Here is a 10,516-nt window from a genome sequence, read left to right as displayed (position 1 = left end):
GGACTGTGAAAGCGACAGTCAGCCAGACTGAGGTCGCAGTGCTCACAAAAAACAACCATTGATCGAATCTGCACACAGGAGTGATTCGCAGGAATGACTGAGGAAAATAAATCACAACAGTCCACTTCATCAGCGGATCGGAGATAACGACTAGGAAGTCGGCCGCTGCCATTCCCACCAGGTAGCGATGACACATTTGGAGAGACCGTACTTTCCCCGGGACAGGATCACAATCGCCACCAAGTTCGCTGGAAGAGAGACAGGGAATAGCAAGTTGAGAAAATTCTGAGCAGAAGCCAATGCAGCAGTTTGAGGGGATCCTGTAATATTTCCACTTTATTGTTACATTTAGCGGTGGGAGGGTTGCGAGAGGGCGCAGAGACAGACAAAGACCTTACACATTAAAACAAAATCATTATGATCTGAATACGGATTCCTTACTGATGGCCGAAATGTGAAGTGGCAGTGGAAATCGAAAACTGGGTGACAACCTCCTGCGAGTCAGTACTGGATGGAACATTTTCTAGCGGCGCCTTCTGCTAATCGTCTGGATGAAATGAATAAATCCGGACGCTGATGGCGGGATTCTTCCATTAGACAATCATTAACTTCCATGACGATCCCTGTCAGCGACAGAACAGCCAAAAGATGGAACAAAAACAGGAAATGCTGGAAACGCTCATCCAGGCAAACAAGAATATATAGAAAAACAGTTAAAGTATCTCTCCTCCGAGAGACCCCTGACACGTGTGTTAACTGGTTTCTCTTTCCATACAAGCTGCTTGGGGCTTAATGTTTCCAGCATAACCCGAATATGAATCCTATTCCAGCATTTGCCACCTCACGGACTTTACAGCAGAACATTTCCTGGTTCCAACAGATATAGCGCAATTTGAGACAACCTGTCAAACAGACATGACGCCAACCACTGTATCCATCACAGGGAAGTGTGGGAGAGGAATTCAACGTCGAGCAGCAAACTCGGTGCCGTAGTCAGATGTAGATATGATATAAAACATTTCACAGTATTGATAACGATGAAGCACCACATCTTCTTAATTGGCTCAGCAACGGCTTCTGTCTGCTTTGCATCCAGTCATATTGCAGACATCCACTGGGGCTCCACAGGGGACTGTCTTGTCTCCATTTCTCTTCACCATTTACACCTCGGACTTCAACTACTGCACAGAGTCTTGTCATCTTCAGAAGTTTTCTAATGACTCTGCCATAGTTGGATGCATCAGCAAGGGAGATGAAGCTGAGTACAGGGCAATGGTAGGAAACTTTGTTACATGGTGTGAGCAGAATTATCTGCAGCTTAATGTGAAAAAGACTGAGGAGCTGGTGGTAGACTTGAGGAGAGCTAAGGTACCGGTGATCCCTGTTTCCATTCAGGGGGTCAGTATGGACATGGTGGAGCATTACAAATACCTGGGGATATGAATTGACAATAAACTGGACTGGTCAAAGAACACTGAGGCTGTCTACAAGAAGGGTCAGAGCTGTCTCTATTTCCTGAGGAGACTGAAGTCCTTTAACATCTGCCGGACAATGCTAAGGATATTCTACGAGGGTGTGGTTGCCAGTGCGATCATGTTTGCTGTTGTGTGCTGGGGCAGCAGGCTGAGGGTAGCAGACACCAACAGAATCAACAAACTCATTCGTAAGGCCAGTGTGTTGTGGGGATAGAACTGGACTCTCTGACGGTGGTGTCTGAAAAGAGGATGCTGTCTAAGTTGCATGCCATCATGGACAATGTCTCCCATCCACTACATAATGTACTGGGTGGGCACAGGAGTACATTCAACCAGAGACTCATTCCACCGAGATGCAACACAGAGCGTCATAGGAAGTCATTCCTGCCTGTGGCCATCAAACTTTACAACTCCTCCCTTGGAGGGTCAGACACCCTGAGCCAATAGGCTGGTCCTAGACTTATTTCCTGGCATAATTTGCATATTACTATTTAACTATTTATGGTTTTATTACTATTTAATTATTTATGGTGCAACTGTAATGAAAACCAATTTCTCCCGGGATCAATAAAATATGACTATGACTATGGCTATTATTAAAAAAAACAGAACAGTTCCGTCTTACAACACGGAACTCGTCACATTTGCTAAAGTGTCACTACCAGTCGATGCTTTATTGTTGTACCTAACTCTGAAAGCTGCTCACATAAAAATGCAGACAATCAATTGATGAATCACCCTTATAAACACAATATTTGCAAATGCAATGTGGCTCCTACAAGACCAAAAGCACAGAGACAGGAACATCCCATTCTTGATCACAAACCGCTGCCTGACCCACTCAGACCCACAGAAACTGGCCGATTCGCTGAATTCCTGCAGATGTTTGTTTTCAGATCCAAATCCCAGCATCTATAGTCCCGGTGTTTCCACTCCATTCTTGAAATGCCGAATACCGGGACTGGAATGTGACAGTTTAAACCAGCGGCAGAATCAATCACAACATTGGAATTCAACTTCAACATCCGCCCACGACAGCTGACACTGCGGCTTACCAGGAATTCCAAAGTCTAAAATAAAAGGAAAGTAAACGTCTTCTATCCGCCTGTTGACCGGATACACCATTTCAGTGCGAATCTGTGATTTTTGTTGTTCCTGTATTAACACCTCCGGCAGACAGCTGATGCATTCGAAGTGGCCTTGATTTATGCAGAGGATCTGTCTCCAGAGATACGAATATACACCTCACTATCTTGGTTAGTTATAGTTGCTTGAATAAACACTTCAATTCAATGCTATTGTCTCTAATGTAAATATTGGAGCGATTGGAAACAAATACATCAGCACTTTTTGGCATTACCTCAGCAGCGTCACTAGTGGAAATCAACCGATAGATTTAATTTCAAAACTGAGCTTCGTGACGGAGCAGCTACATTTGCAGATTTCATCTTTTTGTTGGCTAATTATTCATCTCTGAACGGAGACATGCGACATTGACCGATCCCTACCTCTGTCCCTGCAGTTTCCCATTTTGGACTGTCCTTCAGTCCTTCAGATTCTTCCTGGTGACACACACTCACTCACACACAGAGTCTCTGTCTCTCACTCACACACACACACACACACACACACACACACACACACACACACACAGAACAATTGTACAATTGTGTTTCTATGTTATAGTGACTGTCCTATTGTGCATTCTATTTATTATTAATTACTATAAATTGCACATTGCACATTGAGACATAGATGTAACATAAAGATTTTTACTCCTTATGTATATGAAGGATGTAATTGATAAAGTCAATACAATTGGAAACATACAAACACAAATTCGGACAAATATACAATAGAGAAACCGAGATCAGGATGGAACCAGTCAAATGAGCATGTTGCTGATGTACAAACAGGAGAAAATCTGCAGATGCTGGAAATCCAAGGCAACACAATGAACTCTGCTGATTCCTCCAGCATTTTGTGTGATGTAGCAGTCTTTAATGGGCATCTCAAATCTTGTCAAAGGACAAAAGAAATTGAGAAGAAATATTTCATTCTGCAAAGGAAGAGGCAAACCGGCTACAGGAATAAATACAGTACTCAAAATAGGCAGATGAATGGATGCAGGAGATAAAACTGCATAGATTGTATAAACACGGGAAAATCTGCAAATGCTTGAAATCCAATTTCCTCCAGCATTTTGTGTGTGATGTTGGTGATCTAATAGTCTTTAATGAGTATCTCAAATGTCAAAAGAAATTGAGAAATATTTCAGTCGGCAAAATAATGAGCAACACACATAATCATTGCTGGTGAACACAGCAGGCCAGGCAGCATCTATAGGAAGAGGTGCAGTGGATGTTTCACATCCCTGCTCTTGTACTCTCGACCTCTTGAAATGAATGCTATAATTGCATTTGTCTTCCTCACCACCAATTCAACCTGCAAGTTAACCCTTAGGATGTTCTGCACAAGGATTCCCAAGTCCTTTTGCATCTCTGATTTTTGGATTTTCTCCCCATATGGAAAATAGTTTGCACATTTATTTCAACTACCAAAGTACATGACCGTGCCTTTTCTAACATTATATTTCATTTGCCACGTTCGTGCCCAGTCTCCTAATCTGTCTAAGTCCTTCTGCATCCTTTTACGTCCTTCTGCATCCCACCTGTTTCCTCAACACTAACTGCCACTCCGCCAATCTTTGTATCATCTGCAAACTTGGCAACAAAGACATCTATTTCATCATCTAAATCATTATATACAGCATAAAAAGAATTGGTCCCAACACCGACCCCTGCGGATCATCACTCGTTACTGGCAGTCAACCTGACAAGGATACTATGCTCCCACTAGCTGCATGCCTGTTCTTATCAGATGATTTTACAACTCATTCTTTATTAACGTTTCCCTTATCTTACCCACAATACACGTTAAATTCACTGGTCCATAGTTACAAGGGTCAGCGCAGTCACCCTTCTTACATACCAGTAAAATGTTAGCCTATTTCAAGACCTTCAGGATTTTACCAATCTTAAGAGAATTTTGAATAATTCTTCTTAGGCCTTTGTATTTTCAATCCTAGACTGGTTTAAGTACCCTTGGATATATGTTGTCTGACACTGAGATTTATTAACTTTCAGGCTTTTCACTTTCTAAGATCTCTGAGTCACTTTAAGGAACTTTATTTTTCCCTAAATTTACAGGTGTATTGCTAAAATCTTTGCAGGTGAACACTTCAGCAAAATAAGAGTTGAGAGTATCTGCTATGTCCTTCTCTGCATAATTTAATACCCCACTGTTATTCCAAATGCACTTAACTTCCCACTTGACGTTTCTTTTACAACTCAAGTATTGTCAAAGTCCCTTGGGATCAATCTTATCATTATCAAGAATATCCTTCTCAACCTGTCTTTGGCAATCACAATTTCCCACGACTATAGCTCTCATATTTACATATGCCTTATAGTTAAACTTTATGACTATTTTTTCTGTAGTCCATATATAGATGTCACCCATGTACACAAGGAACAGCGTCCTACACCCAATGCTTGCACCATCCAGCTCGCCTTTGGACTCTGGAAGGAAACCGATGTTGTCACCTTCTATTTGCTCCATGCAACACTTGGCCTGTGGGCCTGATCTCCGTGATCTTCAATGTCAAGAGCATAGCAGTTTTTAAGCGAGGTTCTCAGACAGTCAGCCTGAGTCCACTAACACTTTTTGGAAACTTTTGCCTGTACCAGAGTCTATGAATTCTTGAAGTTAAAAGCGAGACAAAGGAATCCTGGTGGTTCCCCTGTGGCAGGGAAAGTAAAAGTCAGGCAGTGTGGTAGTGACAGGAGACTCAGTAGTTAGTGAGGACAGGCAGGAGATACTGTGGCAGCAAAATAAACACAAGGATGGTGTGTTGCCTCCCTGGTGCTGGAGTCCAGGGTGTAGGGGTGCAGCTGTAGGATATTATCAAGAGGAAGGGTGAAAAGCCAGAGGTCCTGTTGCAAATTGGCGCCAATGTCATTGTCAAAAACTGAGAAGAGATCCTACATACTGAGTGTATAGAATTAGGAAAGAGGCCTCTTTCCATCTGTCACCCATGTACACAAAGATCAGTATCTTGTGGCCAGTGAACACACCATCTATCTTGCCTTTAGTCTCTGGAAGGAAACCAGTGCGGTCTGCAATAAGGTATAATTGCAGTTCCACTCAGAGCTCCTCCCCAGACCCAGGACAGCACACAATGGCAATACTGCAATTTGTGAGTGTAATCACACTTACAGTAAAATATTCCCAACCGGCCACAATTTGACAACTGCACTGGTCCTGGGATCGCTGAGATTTGCTCCCGGAATCAGGCACTGGCTCTTGCTGCTCTTCATCCTAGACCGAACTTCGCATTCTGACCTTGAACTTGGGCTCTGTCTCTGCAGGAAATAGCTGTTATTGGTTTGGCCCTGACCATATCCACAGTAACTGCATTACCTCATATCGCCACTTTCCTCCTCATTCCCAGGTACACGAAAGACAGTACCTTGTGGCCAGTGAACGGACCATCCAACTCGCCTTTAGTCTCTGGAAGGAAACCAATGCAGCCACCGACTATTCGCCAGTCAGTATGAGTCCACCAAACATTTTGGTAACGTTTGCCTGTACCTGATTCAATGACATAAAGACAGACATAAAGATATGGAAGGCACTGGCGTGGAGGGCTGCGAACGACATGAAGGAAATCTGGAAGTCGAACCTGACCAGAGGGCTGAAAAAGAGGATTTTCATTGCAGTTATAGAGTCCACTCTCATGTATGGATGCGAGACGTGGACACTCACCAAGACGATGCGAAAGTATCTAGATGGTTGCGATACACGAATGCTCCGGATGGCTCTTGACGTGAATTGGCAACAGCACATGATGAACTTCGAGCTCTATAACAACCTACCGATGCTCACCACTAAAATCGAGGCGAGAAGACTGCAACTAGCGGGGTACTGTCTACGCCACCCCAAGCTATCTGCCAGCCTAGTCACCATATGGGAGCCCAAGCACGGGAGGATGAACCCTGGGCACCCTCCCAAGACTATGGCCAACACGTTCCGAGAAGACAGTGGCGTGGCTAGAGTAGATGAACTGAACAGACTGATGAGGGAGAGGGAGAAGTGCCCGACGCCGGCCCCCTAGGCCTGAGTTGACGTAGTAGTAGTAGTAGTGATTCAATGATTTTATTTTTAAGTTATAAATGAGATTTTGAAACCCTGGTGGTTCCCTTGTGGCAGGGAAACGTAAACTCATGCAGTGTTTTAGTGATTGGGAACTTGATAGTTAGTGGTACAAACAGGAGATACTGTGCACACAATAGAGACTCCAGGATGCTGTGTTGTCTCCCGGGTGCTGGGGTCCAGATGTATCAGGGTGGCTGCAGGATATTCTCAAGGGGAAGAGTGAACAGCCAGAGCTCGTGATGCATAATGGCACCAATGTCATTGCCAAAAAAGGGGATGAGGTTCTACAGACTGAGCATATAGAGACAGGAAATAGGGTGAAGAGAAGGTAGTAATTTCTGGATTACTCCTGGTGCCATGGGCGAGTGTAGATAGGAATGGGCTTATAGCATATTTGAATGAGTGACTGAGGAGATGGTGCAGGGGGTAGGGTTCACGCTCGGATCATTGGAACCCTTCACTGGTCAAGGACTGATCTGTAGAACAGGGACGGGTTGCACCTGAACTGGAGGGGAACTAATATGCTGGCTGGGAGTTTTCAGAGGGTTTAAACTAGTTTTGCAGGGGGCTGGGAAATGGAACACCAGGTCAGTAAGTGAAGGATTGGACCCGAAGGTAGATATCAGTGAAAGTATGGCCAGGCAAAATCATATTAACAGGTATTCTGAGACACATAGTTTCAATGGTGTGTATTTCAATGTCAGGAATGTTATGGATAAAGGTCAATAACATAAAACATGGATCAGTACATGGAACTACAATGTTGTGGCCATTACAGAGACTCTGTTGAGAGATGGGCAGGGCTGCATGATTAATCTACCAGGCTTTTGAGGTTTTTGAAAAGATAGAGAAGGAGGTAAAAGAGGAGTGAGTTGGACTACCAGTCGGGGACAATATTACAGCTGCACTCAAGGGAGAACTAGAGGAGGGTTCAAACGTTGAGTCCATTTGGGTAGAACGCAAGAACAGGAAGGGTGCAATCTAACTAATGGGATTGTACTACAACCTAGTGTTGGGTAATGAGTCTATTCAGGTGACTGCCCTCTCACTGGGTGAGCAGTTAGCTGACAGAGACCACAACTCCCTCACTTTCAAGATAGTTATAGATGAGGATGGGATAATTTTGATTGGAGAAGGCAAATTATTAGGGCATTATGTAGGGACTCAGAAGGGTTAATTGGAAATAACTTTTCTTCTGGAAAATCCATATCAGACATGGGGAGAGTGTTTAAAGATCAATTGCACAGAATACATCTCTTTGCAATTGATCTCTGTGGATCCGGATCTGGGCCCTACCCTCCAAATATCCAGACCTGCTCTCGGTTTTTTTGCACTACCTTACTTTCCCTTTTCTACTTATGATTTATAATTTAAATTTTTAATATTTACTATCGATTTGTACTCCAGGGAGGACGAAGAGCAGAATCAAATATTGCTGTGATGATTGTATGCTCTAGTATCAATTGTTTGGTGATAATAAAGTATAAAGTATAAAAGTAAAGTACAGGAAAGGTATATTCCTCTTGGAGGGAGGGACAGGGATGGAAAGAGAAGGGAAATTTGGATGCCCACAGAAGTGATAAATTTAGTCAAGAAGGAAAAGGAAAAGTATGTCAAGTTTTGGAAGTTAGTTAGATCAAATGGAGTAGATGAAGGTTATACAGATTTCAGAAAAAGAACTAAAAAAGGAAATTTATGAAAGCCAAGAGGGGCCATGAAAAGTCATTGGCAAGTAGAATTAAGGTGAATCTCAAGGTAACTTGTGAGAGGGTAGGACACCTCAAGGATAAAAAGAGAATCATTTGCTTGGATGTGCAGAATATGAGTGAAATACATCATAAATACTTTGCTTCAGTATTTACCAAAGGGGAAAGATTTGGACTCAGAGACAGCGCTGCATGCATAAATATGTTAGGGCGTTTGGAGGGCAAGGAGGAAGATTCCTGTATTAGAGGCCAATGTTAAGCTGTCTTTAAAGAGAGTGAACTCTCGTAAAGTGGACGGTCCCGATGGAGTACCTTCTAGGACTCTGAAAACCTGTGCCAACCAACTGGTGGGAGTATTCAAGGGCATTTTCAACCTCTCACTGCTTCGGGCAAATGTTCCAACTTGTTTCAAGAAGACAACAATTATATGAGTGCCTAAGAAGAATAATGTGAGCTGCCTTAATGACTATGGTCTGGTAGCACTAACATCTACAGTGATGAAATGCTTTGAGAGGTTGGTCATGACATGACTGAACTCCTGGCTCACCAAGATCCTGGATCCGTTGAAATTTGCCTATAGCCACAATAGTTCAAAGGCAGATGCAATATCAATGGCTCGTCACATGGCTTTGGACCACCTGGACAACACAAACACCGTTGACAAGACTATTGTTCAGCATTTAATGCCATCATTCCCATAATCCTGATTGAGAAGTTGCAGAACCTGGGCCTCTGTCCCTCCCTCTGCAATTGAATCCACAACTCCCTAACCAGAAAGCCACAATCTGTGCGGATTGGTGATGACCTCTTCTCTTTGCTGACAATCAACACTGGTGCACCTCAGGGATGTGTGCTTAGCCCACTGCTCTACTCTCTCTATACTCTTGACAGTGTGGCTAGCAATAGCTCAAATAACATCCATAAATTTGCTAATGATATAATCGTTGTTGGTAGAATCTCAGGTGGTGATGAGAGGTCCTACATGCGTGAGATATGCCAGCTAGTGGAGTGGTGCCACAGCAACAACCTGGCACTGAATGCCAATAAGACGAAAGAGCTGATTGTGGACTTCCAGAAGGGTATGATGAACGAACACATACCAATCCTCATAGAGGGATCAGAAATGGAGAGACTGAGCAGTTTCAAGTTCATGGAAGTCAAGATCTCTAAGAATCTAACCTGGTCGCAACATATTGATGCATTTACAAAGAAGGCCAGACAGCAGCTATACATAATTTTGAATTTAAAAAGATTTGGTATGTCAACAAATACACTCAAAAATGTCTATAGATGTACTGTGGAGAGTATTCTGACAGGCCGCACCAATGTTTGGTAAGGGGTGGGGGGTGGTGTGGTGGGGAAGGTGCTACTGCACAGGACGGGAAGAAGTTGCAGAGGGTGTAAGTTGAGTCAGCTCCGTCTTGGGTACTTGCCTACAATGTACCCAGAAGGTCTTCACGAGCACTGTTTCAGAAAGGCAGCATCAAATAATAAAGACCTCCAGTGCCCAGGGCATGCCCTCTTCTAAATAATTCCACCAGGTAGGAGGTACAGAAGCCTGAAAGCACACATTCAGCATTTCAGGAACAGCTTCCCCTCTGCCACCCAATTCCTAAATGGACTTTGAACCCTTAGACACTACCTCACTTTTTTAATATATATTATTTCTGTGTTTTTGCATGATGTTAATCTAATCAGTTTTCCTATACTGTTATTTATTTATTTATTATTTTGTTTTGTTTTTTTTCTTCTTCTACCTTATGTATTGAATTCAACGGCTGCTGCTACTTTAACAAACTGATTTTTATTCTGATAATAAGGGTAATGACACAATTGTATTGGAGACTTCAATATGCAAGGGGATTGGGAAAATCAGGTTGGTGTTGAATCACAGGAGAGGGGATTTGTTGAATGCCTATGAGATGGCTTTTAGAGCAGCTTGTGCTTGAGCCTGCTCGGTGAAAACCTATCTTTGGACTGCATGTCAAGTAATAGCCCCGATCTCATAAGGGAGCTTAATGTGAAGGAACCCCTTAGGAGGCAGTTATCATAATATGATTGAATTCATACGGCAATTTGAGAGGGTGAAGCATTACTCACATATATCGGTATCCCAAT

Source organism: Mobula birostris, chromosome 28 (assembly GCF_030028105.1).
Source record: "Mobula birostris isolate sMobBir1 chromosome 28, sMobBir1.hap1, whole genome shotgun sequence".
In the NCBI taxonomy this organism is placed as follows: Eukaryota; Metazoa; Chordata; class Chondrichthyes; order Myliobatiformes; family Myliobatidae; genus Mobula; species Mobula birostris.
Note: the sequence above shows the minus strand (reverse complement) of the source record.